This window comes from Rousettus aegyptiacus, unplaced genomic scaffold, assembly GCF_014176215.1.
Source record: "Rousettus aegyptiacus isolate mRouAeg1 unplaced genomic scaffold, mRouAeg1.p scaffold_m13_p_17, whole genome shotgun sequence".
Taxonomy (NCBI): domain Eukaryota; kingdom Metazoa; phylum Chordata; class Mammalia; order Chiroptera; family Pteropodidae; genus Rousettus; species Rousettus aegyptiacus.
In genome coordinates, this window is record NW_023416292.1 from 45,804,479 (window position 1) to 45,819,746 (window position 15,268).

Consider the following 15,268-nt stretch of genomic DNA (forward strand, 5'->3'; position numbering starts at 1 on the left):
TCATCACTCCTCTTCAACATTGTATTGGAAGTCTTAGCCACAGCAATAAGACAAGAAAGAGATATAAAAGGCATTTGAATTGGAAAGGAAGAAGTAAAACTCTTGTTATTTGCCGATGACATGATACAATACATAGAGAACCCTACAGATGCCACCCAAAAACTGTTACAAACTGATAAGTGAATTCAGTAAAGTAGCAGGTTACAAAATAAATATTCAAAAGTCAGTGGCACTTTTATACACTAATGATGAACTTTCAGAAAGAGAAATAATGAAAATAATCTCATTTACAATTGCATTGAAAACTATAAAACACTTGGGAATCAGATTAACCAAGGAGGTAAAAGACTTGTTCTCAGAAAATTTTAAGTCACTGAAAAAACAGTTGAAGAAGATACAAATAAGTAGAAGCATACACTGTACTCACGGGTAGGAAGAATCAATATCATTCAAATAGCCATACTACCCAAAGCAATCTATAGATTCAATGCAATCCCTATCAAAATACCAATGGCATTTTTCAGAGAGATAGAAAATAATAATTCTAAAATTTATATAAGAACCATAAAAGACCCTGAATAGTCACAACAATTCTGAAAAGAACAAAGTTGGAGGTATCACACTACCTAATATCTATACTATAAACTATACTACAAGCCTAGAGTAATTAAAATAAACTATATTATAAGCCTACAGTAATCAGAATAGCATGGTACTGGCGTAAAAAAAACAGAAACATTGATCAATGGAACAGAATAGAGAGCCCAGACATAAATCCACATCAATATGCTCACTTAATGTAGGACAATGGAGGTAAGAATATACAATGGGGTAAAGATAGTCTCTTCAATAAATGGTGTTTGGAAAATTGGATAGATACATGTAAAAAAAGAAAAGAAGCTGGGGCATCTTCTTACACTGTGTACAAGAATATACTCAAAGTGGATTAAAGACTTAAGTATGAGATACAAAACCATAAAACCTTTAGAAGAAAACATAGGCAGTAAACTCTCTGATATTACTAACAGCAATTTCTTTTTGGATATATCTCCCTGAGCAAGGGAAAACAGAAAAAATAAACAAATGAGACTATATCAAACTAAAAAGGTTTTGTACAGCAAAAGAAACCATCAACAAGACAAAAAGACAACTGACTAATTGAGAGAAGATACTTGCTAATGATACATCTGATAAGGAGTTATATCCAAAAATATATAAAGAACTCATACAAGTCAGCAACAAAAGAAACAAAAAATCTAATTAAAAAATGGGCAGAAGACCTGAACAGATACTTCTCCAAAGGTGAAATACAGATGGCTAATAAACATATGAAAAGATGCGCAAAGTCACTAATCATCAGAGATATGCAAATTAAAATCACAATATATCACCTGCCTCTTGTCAGAATAGCTATCATCAATAAATCAAAGAACAAGTGTTGGCAAGGATGTAGAGAAAAGGAAAACCCTCATACCTTGTTGGTGGAATTGCAAATGGGTATAGCCACTGTGGAAACCAGTATGGAGGTTTCTCAAACAATAAAAATGGATATACCTTTTGACCCAGTAATTGCACCATTGGTTATTTATTCAAAGAAAACCAAAACAATTTGTAAAAGTCTATGCACCACAATATATTTTGGAAGCACAATTTCCAATAACCAAGATATGGAAGCAACCTAAATGCCCATCAACAGACAATTGTATAAAGAAGTCATGGTTCATATATACAATGGAATATTACTCAGCCATTAAAAAATGAAATCTTAACCATTTGCAACAACATGGATGAACCTCTAGGTCTTTATGCTGAAGTAAGTCACACAGAAAAAGATAAATACCATATGATTTCAGTTATATGTTGAATCTAAGGAACAAAAAGAACAAATAATTCAAAAACAGACTCACAAATATAGTGGACAATTTGGTGATGGACAGAGGGGAGGGGCGATTGTGAGTTTGGAGGAATGGGGGTGAAGTGTTAAAGTAGGAATTAGTAGTTGATAGATGGTCATGGTGATGGGGAGTCTGGCATAGGGAAAGCAGTTAGCATTAATATATTGACCATGTATAAAACCGAAGGAGAGAAGAGTAATTAGTGGAATTATTTTATAAATGATATGAAGTCTAACCAATGCAATGTATACTTGAAACTATTTAAAATAAATAAGTAAATTTATTTTAAAAAAACTAAAAAGTTTTTGCACACAGCAAAGAAAAGCATAAAACAAAAGGAAAAAAAGAAAAGAAAAGCATCAACAAAATGCAAAGAAAACCTATAGAAGGGGAGAAGATAATTGCTAATGATACAGCTGATAAGGAGATAATATCCAAAATTTATAAGGTATTGACACAACTAACATAAAAAAAAACCCTAAAAATTCTATTTAAAAAATTAGCAGAAGATCTGAATTGGAATTTCTACAAAAAAAGTTATACAGGTGGCCATTTGACATATAAAAAAGATGTTCAACATCAGTAATCATCAGAGAAATGCACACTAATCCACAAGATGTTACTTCATGTCTTTCAAAATCGCTATCATCAGTTATTCAAAGATGTGGAGAAAAGGGAATCCTCATGTACTTTTGGTGAGATTGGAAATTGGTGCAGTCACTATGGAAAACAGCTTGGAGTTTCTTTTGAAAATAAAAAATAGAATTAACTTTTGACCCAGCAATTCCACCTGGGTATTTATCCAAGGAAAATCAAAACACTCATTCAACAAGATGTGTGTGTGTGTGTGTGTGTGTGTGTGTGTGTGTGTGTGTGTAATATTAACTGACCATAGAAGAGAATGAAATATTTCTTACCATTGGCAACAACATGAATGGACCTAGAGGGTATTATGCTAAGTGAAATATGTCAGACAAAGACCAATACTTTATGATCTCACTTATATGTGGAATTTAAGGAACAAAATGAATAAAACAGAATCAGTTTCATAGGTACAGAGAGCAAACTGGTGGTTGCCAGAGGAGAGGGACATTGGGGGACTGGGCGAAATGGTGAAGGGATTAAGAAAAACAAATTGGTAGTTACGAAATTGTCACAGAGATGTAAAGTACAGTGTAGAGAATATGGTTACTAATAGTGCAACAACTATGTGTAGTACTAGGTGGGTTCTAGACTAACCTGGAATGTAACTTCATAAATTATTTAAATATCTAATCATTATGATGTACACCTGAAACAAACATAAAATAATATTAAATATTAACTATTATTTTTAAAAAAATCATTAAAAGTTTTTGGCCCTTGCATATGTTGTCTCAGAAAATCACCAGGGTGGGTGTGACTGGTATTAGCCGGGTTAATGGAGACTCTGATGGGCTGCCCACCTGCATCTGCATGCTGAGTTCAGGAGGGCTCAACAAAGAAACAATGGTGCTTATCTGCATTCTGTGCCAGAGAGAGCTGGCCCTGTAGACTTCGCCCTGAAGCTAGACAATTCAGTTTCTTTTCATACGTCTCTGGCACTTTTGAGCTGCTATTCCTTTGCTGGTGTTTATTCTGAATGTTTGTAAGCAAGTGAGTTTGTGCTCCGGCCTTTAAGTTCACACCTTGGTCTACGGCAGCCCTCTATTTCACCCAGCAAGTGGAATCCCTGCTGATTTTCACAAGCCAGATTTTGTGGATACTTCTCTTTCCAAAACTGGTGCTCCAGACTATAGAACTTGGTGTGATGCTGGACTCCTCACTCCTTAGGGGTACCTCCATAGCCTGATTCTTAACTCCTACACATAGGTGTAGGGCTGGCCCAATTCACATCTCTACCATTTTTACCAGTCTTGATGTCGGTTCTTTATATTATTAGTTATGAGTTCTGTTCAGCTAGTCTTCAGGTGTTTCTCAAGTGTGGTTGTTCTATAAATAGGTTGTACTTTGATGCGGTCATTTGAGGAGGCAAGCATAGCTTTTACCTACTCTGCCATTTTAACTGGAAGTCCCTGGTATGTTGTGTTTTTAAAGAATTTTTTTTGTCTAAGTTCTTTTAATATATTAGCATTAGGTTGTTCATAATATGTTCTCATACTCTAATTGTCTGTAGAATATTAACTGATATTCTTGTGTTCACTTTTGCTTTTTGTAACTATTTTCTCTTTTTCATAATCATGTTTGTTAGGGATTTATTCTTTTCACTAAGAATTTTTAAGTTACAAATTCCACTATTGCTGGTTTCTATCTTTATATTTAAATTTTATTTTTCACCAGTCACATCTATATTATGTCTTTTTTAGTATTGGATTAATTTTACTAACCCCCCTCCCCACACACAAAAAAAATTAAGTTAAAATACAGAGTATGTTATTAATACTTTTTTCTTTTCTAATATAAAAATGAAATATAAATTTGCCTTTAAGCAATATTTGGTTTCATTTTATGAATGAAAATAGATTTTATTTTTATTATTACTAAGCTAGAAATATTTTCTTATTTCAGTTTTTTCCTACTTTCACAATAAGTTATGTAAATAAAAAATATTTGTTAACCTGGTTTTATTACTTTAACACCAGCTGTTCCAATTACTAAAGCAAGAAAGTGATATGCTGTGATTGGTTCAGCTAATATCAGATGGCCCACTTGAACAGAGGCATGGGTAGAGTGGGTAAGACATTTAACCAGAAATAAGGTGAATGGATGCTCAGCATGAACTAGAATTAGAGAAGTTAGTATTGACATGAGGAGATCCAGTGATTCTACTCATAGACAAAAATAATTAAACATGGGCAAAAACATTAAAAACAATTATTTGAAGGCCCTGGAAAGTGACTAAAGTCAATCAGAAATTTTAGAAACATTTAATCTTAAAATATTACTATTTTATCATATTAGGGAAAACCTGTGAGTTTTTGTTTTTGTTTTTGTTTTTGCCAAGGAGCAGTTCCCAATACCTCCATATCTCCATTCCCTCAGGAAGGCACATTAGTAGAGTTTCAAGAACAAAAAATAGAAGTTTAAGAAAGGAATTTTTAAAATGAGACAGCTACAGAAGAGTAGAAATACCAAATTTGAGTATTATTTCTGCCCAAAATCCTGACTGATTATGGGTTGCTGAGCAAAAGAAAAGACACGAACAAATAAAAGAGAAATGTACTCTTGAAAGCCAAATGGCTCTTGGTAAGATTTTCGAGCATTATGTGCTTTTGAATTAATGTATTCCTTTATTACCACGCAGATTTGAGAGCTAAAAGAGGACTCTATTGCCTTGACTTTTTAGATTGCAAAAATCAGGAGTAGCAAATCAAACAGAATTTTAGAGAACTATAGAGAGAAAGAGTCTCAAGATTTGAAAGTAAACTATGCACAAATATTTGCTAACTACTAAACTATATATGCATAGTGTTTAGGAAGCCAGACAGAAAAAAATTTGCTTCTAAAAGCCAAATACAATATGAGCAGAGACATCAACTGCTACAAAAAATAGGTGAGAATAGAAATATTCTGGGTTTTTAGATCAAGGAAGTTAACTGCCTACTAGAAAAACAAAAACAAAATATTTACAGTTACTTCAGTGTCTTATCTAAAGTGTTTTTCAACAGAAAATTATTATATAAGTAAAAATTTAATAAAGCATAATTCATACGTAGAAAAAAAATCCAGTTAATAGAAATTGATTCCAAGTGAACCGCAATTTGAATTTTGCAGTATTCACATCAGTTATTATAATTATGCTCAAAGAATGAAAGAAGAATATAGTATTAAAAATTAAACAGATGGGAAATATTAGCAAAAGATTGGAATTTAGAAAAAGGAAACTATTGGAAATGTAGGGTTTATAGTTAGAATAGCTGAAATTTAAAAGAAAATTGTGAAATGAGTTCAATAGCATTTTGGAGATGATAGAAGAAAAAAATCAGTAATTTTGAAGCTGAACAGTAGAACTTATTTGTTTTGAGTAAGACAAAATAGAGATGAAATGAACAAATTCTTTGAGATTTTTGAGATGATATCAAATGATCTAACATACATATAATCGTAATATCAGAGGGAAACTAAAATATAAAAAAGAAAAAATATTTGAAGAAATAACACCTAAACTTCCCAAACTTGGTGGAAGATAATAACTTACGAATGCAAGCTGTTCCACAAAGCCACAAGTAAACAAAAAAAACAAAAATTTAAACAACAACAACAAAAAAAACCACACCTAAGTATGTAATAATCAAATTGCTAATAAGTTGAGGTAAAAAAAAATATTGAAACAGCAAGAGAAATTTGACACATTACATACAGTAGAATGGTGAGTCAATTAATGGCAACGTTCTCTTTACAAACTACAGAGAACAGAGATATTGAAATGGCATATTAAAAAAAATACTTTGTCAACCAAGAATTTATATCCAGAAAAGAATATTTTCCAAATGAAAAAAAATGACGAAATTCATACAAACAAAAGTGTAGATAATTTGTTGCTAGCAGAAGTGCACCATAAGATATACTCCAGGCTGAAAAAAGTAAAACCCATGGTATCTTTGCTATGCAAGAAAAAATGATGAGCACTGAAAATAGTAAATGTATGTTTCAATATAGAAGATTATATGAACGTACATATTTTTTCTCTTAATTTTTTTAAAAAAGATGTATGCCTGTGTAAAAATTATTGTAGTGTGTTGCTGAATTCAGGTAAATGGAATAATGCCATTGCAATTTTTTATATTATACTAGCAATAATTTCATCTTTTACTAGCAGTAATTTCACATTGTTTAAGTACATTGTTAAGTTAAAATACATGTTGTACTCCCTAGACCTACAAATAAAACAATAATACAAGAAAGTTCTGAGCAAGATGGCAGAATAGGTAAAAGCCGTGCTTGCCTCTTCTCACAACCAGATCAAAATTACCACTAACCAATAGAAAAGTCATTATTGGGAATCACCTGAAGTCTACTCGAAAAGAAGAGGCTACCTCAAGACTGGTAGAAGGTATGGAGACATGAAATGGGCTGTTTTTACACACACATGTGGCAGTTGAGAATCGAGATGGATGTCTCGAATGCAGAAATAACACTGGAGGAGCAAAGGGTCCAAACCCCATACAAGGCTCCCAAGCCTAAGATTTCAGTACCAGTAAGAGGAGTCCTCCACAGCTTCTGGCTATGAAAAACAGTGGAGATTGCGGCTGAATGAGACAGAGGGTAGCTGGAAGCACAGACATTTCTCCTAAGAGACCCACTTACAGACTTATTTACTGATAGACTTACTTGCTCTGAGCTCCAGCACTTGGGCAGCAGACTTAAAGGTGCCAGGGATATATGAGGAGGAACATAATTGTCTGGCTTCGGGTTGAGGGCTGATGGAGCAGCTTTCTCCCAGAAAGAAGTGCTGGTGGAAGCCATTGTTTCTTTATTGAGCCCATCCTGTTGTGCTGTGCAGATGCAGGCAGACACCATATCTGAGTCTCCCTTAACCTGGCTAACACTTATTATCTCACCCTGGTGATTCCCTGAGAACCTCACCCCCCAAAAAAAATTAGGCTCACCAGAGCCTCATCCAGTGGTTCTTCCATACAAATGGCTTGTTTTGGCTCATTCTGCAAACTTTCTCAAAATCTATCAAAGATCTGTAAAACCCAAACAAGCAGCTCAGCCCTCCACATGTGCCCTAACCTTGCTGAGTAGTTCCAAGCCCAGGAGTAGCAGCAGCCAACCTCTATTCATGGCTTGGCCTCTCACAGCCCAGCATGAGCAGTGGCTATCTGTGAATTGCTGGGTGGTTCATGCCAGGTGGCCCAGGCAGGGTGCAGGCTATGGCTCAACTTGGTTTGTGGTGGGGCCTCTTCCAGGAGACCCCAGTGTTGGCATTCCTGGTGGCCAGCTTTGTACCAAGCCAGAGCATTACCTGAGGCTACATCTGAGGACAACACATCCAAAGTGCAGACTGAACAGGCACTACAGACCTGTCAAAGTGAATCCTGATCCATAATGCCAGCTCCTCTCCAGTCAGTCTACACAACCAATCAGCCCAAAAGTCAATCTCTCCCATTGAGGTAGAAATAAGAAACAAGGCTCAACTACAAGAGCGGGCACACACACCCATATAAGAAATATACTTGAAGTACCTGGCTCCAGTTACCAGGGAAGTCTGTGCCACAGCACACTTACTACATAAGGCCACTCTACTAAAACAAGGAGACATAGAAATTAGACCTAATACACAGAAACAAATACAGGCAGGCAGCCAAAATGGGGAGACAAAAAAAACATGACCCCTCAAAAAAATAAAAGAAGAGAGCTCCAGAAAAAGAAGTAAACAAAATAGAGAGAAGAAGTCTACCAGATGCAGAGTTCAAAGTGCTAGCTATAAGGATGTTCAATGAACTTAGGAGAAGAGTAGGTAAACTAGTAGAACTTTAACAAAGATATAGAAAACATAAAAGTGGAGCTACAAAACATAAAAAAGCACCAGTTAGAAATAAAAAATACAATGACTGAAATGAAAAAAAATACATTAAAGGGAATCAACATTAGATTAGGTAAAAAAGGTTATTGAATTAGAAATTTAGGAGATAAGATAGCAGAAATCACTGAATCATAATAGCTACAAGAAAAAGAAATTCAAAAATGTGAGGACAGTTTAAGGAGCCTGTGGGACAACATTAAACCTACCAACATTGACATCACAGAGATACCAGAGAAATAAGAGACCAAGGACTTGAAAATATATTTGAAAAAATAATGATAAAAACTTTCCTTCACCTGACAAAGAAAATAAACATACAATCCAGGCAAGCACAGATAGTCCCAAACAAGACAAACCCAAAGAGGCCCACTCCAAGACACGTCATAATCAAAATGACAAAGTTTAAAGACAAGGCGAGAATCTTAAAAACATCAAGAGAAAAAGCAATTAGTTACCTACAAGGGAACTTCCATAAGACTGTCAGCTGATTTCTCAACAGGCCAGAAGGGATTTCCAGAAACATTCAAAGTGACAAAAAGCAAGGATTACAACCAAGATTAAACTATCCAGCAAAGCTCTCATTTAGAATTGAAGATTCTAAATAATAAAGAGCTTCCTAGACAAGAAATAGCTAAAAGAGTTTGTCACCATTGAACCAGTATTACAAGAAATGTTAGAGAGACTTCTTTAAGAGGAAGAAAAAATATGAATAATAAAATGACAATAACAACATGTAAATCAATAATTGCTTTAAATATCAATGAATCAAATGCTCTAATTAATAGATAGGGTAGCTAAATGGATAAAAAGAAAAAGACCCTTACGTATGCTATTATAAGAGACTCTCTTTAAAAAACATACACAGATTGAAAGTGAAGGGATGAAAAAAATATTTCATAAAAATAGAAACAAAAAACAACAAAAAAGCTTTGTAGGAATACTTATGCCAGACTAATAGACTTTAAAACAAAAACTATAACAAGAGACAAAGAAAGATTCATTAATCCCACTTCTAGGTATTTATTTGAAGGAGCCCAAAACATTATTTAAAGAGACGTGTGATTCCACATGTTTAGTTCAGTATTATTTATAGCCAAGATATATTGGCAACATGAGTGTTCATCAATAGATTAATGAGTAAAGAAAATGTAGTACATGTATACAATGGAATATTACTCAGCCATAAAAAAAATAAATTTTGCCATCAGCAATAGCATGGATAGACCTAGAGGGTACTGTGCTGAGTAAGTCAGAGAAAGACAAATGCCATATGAATTCACTTTCGTGAGAAATCTAAAGAACAAAACAAACAAAACAGAAACAAATTCATAGATAAAACAGCACTTTGCCAGATGGAAGTGTGGTAAGGGTTTAGGTGAAAAAGGGAAAAGAATTAAAAAGTACAATTTTGTAGTTATAAAATAGTCATGGGGATATAAAGTATAGCATAATGAATCTAGTCAATAGTATTGTAATAACTATGTATGGTGTCAGATGGGTACTAGAATTATGAAGGTAATTACTTTGTAAGTTATATTAATGTCCAATCATTATGTTCTACACCTGAAACTAATACAATATTGTATGCAATCTTTAATTTTAAAATGAAAATATATTAAAATAAATAAAGTTTTGTTTATCCAACCAAGAACGTTTCCAAAAATCAAAACCACACAAACCCAAAACAATAGTACAAAGAAATAGCTATAAAACCAATAATTATACTAGTTTCCACACCATACTTATCTATTGGATCCCTTATCATGCTGTTTCCCTTTCTATAAAACACAACTATTAACATTTTATTACTAGGTCCTTGCAAGTTTTAAAATAGATCATGTGAAAATAATTAATATAGCATTTAGCACATAATAAATATAAAAAAACCATTGTTTAAATTATGATTCCAGTACCTTTTTGTTTATTTCCTGTTTTTGCTTTCCCCAAAAGAATAGTCCCAGCTACTGACAAGCACAATTACATGTTCTTCCTATAACGGCACCTGTTGGGACTGGGGATCTCTCAGTGAGAGAAGATGTTTTAAAGGAAACAAATACAATTCACCACCTGTGGGTAAGGATATAAAAGGAGATTTTCTGGTGTCATTTGGGAACATTACTTTTTGCTCAGAATAGGAGTTTCTGAGATGGATCTCATGTTCTTTCCCTTGCAGGTAAGCCTGCTGGGGGGCAGTCTAGTGCATGATTCCTGAAAAAGCAGGATTTGCCCTCACGTACTCCTCTTCAGGTGAGTGGAGAATCTTCCTATACATAATCTCTTCCATGCCTTGGTTCACAATAGATTATTCAAATATAGTACAGGCTGATGGCTGATCTTTGGGCTGAGGGTATATAACTTGCCCTGAGACTTGATTCTTCTTTCAGTGCTCAGCATAGACCCATGGGTAAAGAAATGGTATAAATACAAGAAATTATTTTCTGAGTAATATGTTTCTTATTCTGTGTTCATGTTAGTGAGTGTCCCACAGTATCTGAAAAGAATCATTATTGTTTAGGGGAACTGATATTAGATTAGGGCTCAAGACATTTTTTCTCTAGTCTTGCCTCTGACTTTGAGCAAATCCTTCACTTTCTTAGCTTTCTTGCATGATTATAAAATAATTTTCACTAAGGCATCCCATCTCAAGTTCTAACAGGCAATGTATATTCTTTTGTGGCAATATATGCCTAATGTTGGCATCAATATATGTGTAGCGCACATATTTACATATTTATGTGCTATCTAAATATATTTACATTTATAATGTACATGCATGACTAATATATTTGTGGATATGGTCATTAATGGTGAATGTGCAACTCAGTTTTAAATGTGGGATATGTCCATAATAAGGTTGATTGTTTTGTATGTGACATGCATGTATTTATGTTTCTGAATGTGAGTCATATATGTGTCTGTATGCATGTGTCTGTATATTGTGTATCTTTGTGTATATGCACATAAGTTCATATGAGAATGGATCCATAAATCTGTGTATCTAATGTAGCAAACACCTGTTTGAATTTGGTTGCTGTCTAAACAGAACTTTATTTTCAAGTTACAACAGGCACAAATAAATGACAATCCATAACATCCTGCCTTCCAAAGAAACTAGGCATCTACTGGCATGGTAGAAGGAATTAACAAACCTATTAAGGATGTCACTCAGAATGAGGCAGACTACTGCAACCTCTTGGAGGGTCTTTGTCCTCTTGGGATTCTCCAGCTTTTTTTTTGCATTGTTCCTCTCCCTCTATCTTGTCACCCTGATCGGCAGTGTATTCATTATTATAGTTATCAGGCTGGATAGCCATCTTCACATGCCCATGTATCTCTTCCCTTCTTTCCTATCTTTCTCTGAGATCTGCTACACCTTGGGTATCATCCCCAGAATGTTCTCCGGTTTGGTCATGAGGGACTAGGCCATCTCTTATCTGGGGTGTGCTGCCCAGATATTCTTTTCTGTCTCTTGGGCTTATACCAATTACTTTCTTTTGGATGCCATGCACTATGACAGACATGTGGCCATCTGTGCTCTACTTTACTATGCCAGCTGCATGAATCTTACCTTCTGTGCTCAGCTAATTGGCATCTCCTTGCTGAATTGATATCTCTTTGACCTGGGAATGACATTGATTATTGGCTCCAATCCTGCAGCTCCCATGAGAGTCAGCATTTTTTTTGTGTGTGTGATATGCCACCAATGTTAAGCCTAGCCTGTGGGGATACAGACCTGAGTGAGATGAGCGTTCTCATCCTCAGCTTGCTGGTCCTCCTGGTCCCCTCTTCTTCATCATCTATGCCTTCACCCTGGCAGCAATACTGAGAATTCCCTCCACTGAGGGGAAAACGAAGGGCTTCTCCAAATGTGCTTCCCACCTCACAGTGGTCATTGTTCATTATAGCTGTTCCTCCTTCATGTACTTGAGGCCCAAAGCCAGTTACTCTCATAAGCGAGGTCAGCTTATTGTTGTCACTTATACTGTGGTGATCCCTCTCCTCAACCTCATTGTATATAGTCTAAGGAATAGAGCTGTGCAGATAGCTCTGAGAAAAGCTTTTCAAGGGAGATTGCTTGGTAAAGGATGAAGTTACCTTAATGGGACCATCTTCTCCACATAGGCTGGACATAGACCAGGAATCCAGGCATATGGGCCAGGTTTTCAGGGTCTCACACCAAAGCTGTCCTACCCTCAAGCCCCTGGGAGATTTACCTACTTCCTCCTGCACTCTTCCCTGCCCCAGAGCTGTAAGTGGATGCAAAGGCAGGGCTTTCTGCTCTGTTCATTGAGCTCAGAATCTGACTGCGTACTTTTAGCCCAACTGATGCCACCCAGTCAATTAAGAATTTTCTAACTGATCTGGACAAGATGAGGGAATTTGGGATTGCTCAAGTTCAAAGCAGAGATGACTGAGACCCTATCAGGGATCCTATAGAGATTTAAAATTATTACAAAATTAGACTATGCCACCTTTAATGTTATTCCAAGATCTGAAACTCAGTGAATACAAGTTTGTCAGATCGGTTTGAATATTTTAGTAAATGAAAAGGCAAGTTACTTTCTTTTTCTCCCACTGGGTGTCTTTCATCTTTTTATGGGATGTCCTCTCTGTCTCTGGCTCATTATTACTTTGCTCTCTTCCTTTTAATTGGTTCTTCTATTACGGTAGATTTTAATTCAGAAAAAAATATTTATCTCCTATTTTCCTTGATAATTGTTCTTGCTCTTTGGTGCCCTCATAATCTTGGGTGTCAAGGACTTCCTCAGTTGGTTCACTCTCTAGCACGGATACTATATTTTAGAATCTCTTGAGGAACTCTATATCATGCCTATTCCACCTACAGTATGTCATTGATGGTGCTAGACATTCTTAGGGATAAGTAAAAGTGTAATTAGTTTGCACAGTTGTCAGGTAAGAATTTGAGTACAGGTTCGGAAACTTATTGTCTGACTCTGGGTAATTCACTTAACCTTTCTCAGCTTCAATGCCCTCATCTCTAAAACTTCATAGTTTTACATTTCTGACTAAACAGGATCATGCATATAAAAAACTTAACACAATGCCTTGATAATAATTTTATAATAAATATCAGCTGCTACTATTGATAATGTGCTAAGCAAAGTGATACTGGCTTTAGTTAAAAGAGAAGTTATTCTTGGATATCAAAAAAGGCTTCATGTCTAAGGTAGCACTTAAATGTGCTCCTAAAGGATGGGTGTGTTTCGCATGCAGTAAGTTGGGGAAAAGTATATTCAAAAAAAGAGAGAATAGAATAACTAAAGTGTCAATGACAAGACACTATAGGCCTGTTTTGGAGTGTCCAGAGGGACTAAAAATGTATCACAAATGATGTTGAGAAGTTAGCTTAGGTTAAGACTTCTTTGTAGACAGCAGTTTGAACACCTTGCTTTCAACTTCAGCCTTTTGGCAATAAGTGATGTGACGTTTCCCAGACTCTGAGCATCTGGGAAATGATTTAGAAAGATTAATTTAGCAGCAGAGAGGATTATAGATCTAAGTAGGGAGAAAATAGAAGTAAGGAGATTGGTAAGAAATCTATTGTCATCATGCTAAAGAAAGGCAAAGAGACCTGAACATGGATAGTGGTATTGAAAATTGAAGGAATTTATTAACATAAGGTATTTTGGCAATGTAAAATTTACATAATTCAGCACTGAGTTAGAAGTGGGGTAAGACTTGAGAGATAGGAAAAACTTATATTCGGAGGATATTACCTTAAGATAGAAATTTATATTTTTCTATGTTCTCAGGGAAGAAACGCTTTTCCTAGTTAAAATTTGGTGGAAACCAAATTTAGTTGGAAGGAAGCTAGATCGAGAGAAGAGAACAAATTGTAAAGAAGTAGGAAAGTTAGGTGACAGAAAGGGCCTGGGTCAGGGGAAAAAGGCCATGTATTCTAGGATCCTTTCTACTATAAGCTATAAGTAATCCCCTCATTGCACTAAAGTTGTTTGAGCAAATTTATTTCCAAAATCTATTCAGTAAATCTAGCATTATATTCCTTAAATGCACAGTGAGCAGTGGTGGGTAAAGATGTTCCAAGAATTGTATAGTAATACTAAGAGGTGCATCTAGATTCCAAAATCAGTAGTCTTAAATGTTTATTAACATTTCTATACCTCTACTTTCTTAGTTGCAAATGGAATAACAAAATCTATTTTATAGGGCTTTTTAGTTAAGATTAATATAAAGTCTTTAGATCACAGTCTGCCATATATGAAGTACTTGATATAACTATCAATTATTATTTGGAATTTCTAGACAGTATTACTTTTGGTCTTCCTGTTTGTTACCTACTTGATGTTTGTGGACACCAAAACCAGCAGTGCCTAGCATCTTACATTTCATAATAAAATAGACAAAGAAGAGTAATGTGCTGTTACCTGGCACCTTGTCTGACTGGAGAAGGTAGGAATATGCACCTAGATCCAGAGACTTGAGAGGATTTAGTACTGGGAAACGGGCCAAGCTATAGGAAACAAGAATCAGATGACTTCCAGGCAAATATTTAGCATCGGACAGGTCCATGAAAAGTAAAAATGAATGTTATCTTAGGAGCAGAACAGTTTTGGAGACCCAACCAAGCAGTAGGAATTATGAAAGAAAATAAGAAATATAACCATATGGCCGAGGCTCAGAGGCAATCTCTAATCTATAGGTTGTGTTAGTAAGAATAAATCAGGGATTCCAATTTAAAGTAAGTGAATAGAAGGTCAAGAAAAGATGAGTACCAATTAGGAGAAACTCAACCATGAAATAAAGAGAGAAATTTGATACAAGTTTTGTTATAATATTATAAGTTAAATAGTCCCCAAGTAAATTATGTATGCTGATTACCATA

At 35.1% G+C, this 15,268-nt stretch overlaps 1 pseudogene; it reads left to right on the forward strand.

Annotated features, from left to right (window-relative positions):
• LOC107502714 overlaps window positions 1-14,445 on the forward strand; it is an 80,241-nt pseudogene extending 65,796 nt beyond the window's left edge.
• The last annotated feature ends 823 nt before the right edge of the window (window positions 14,446-15,268 follow it).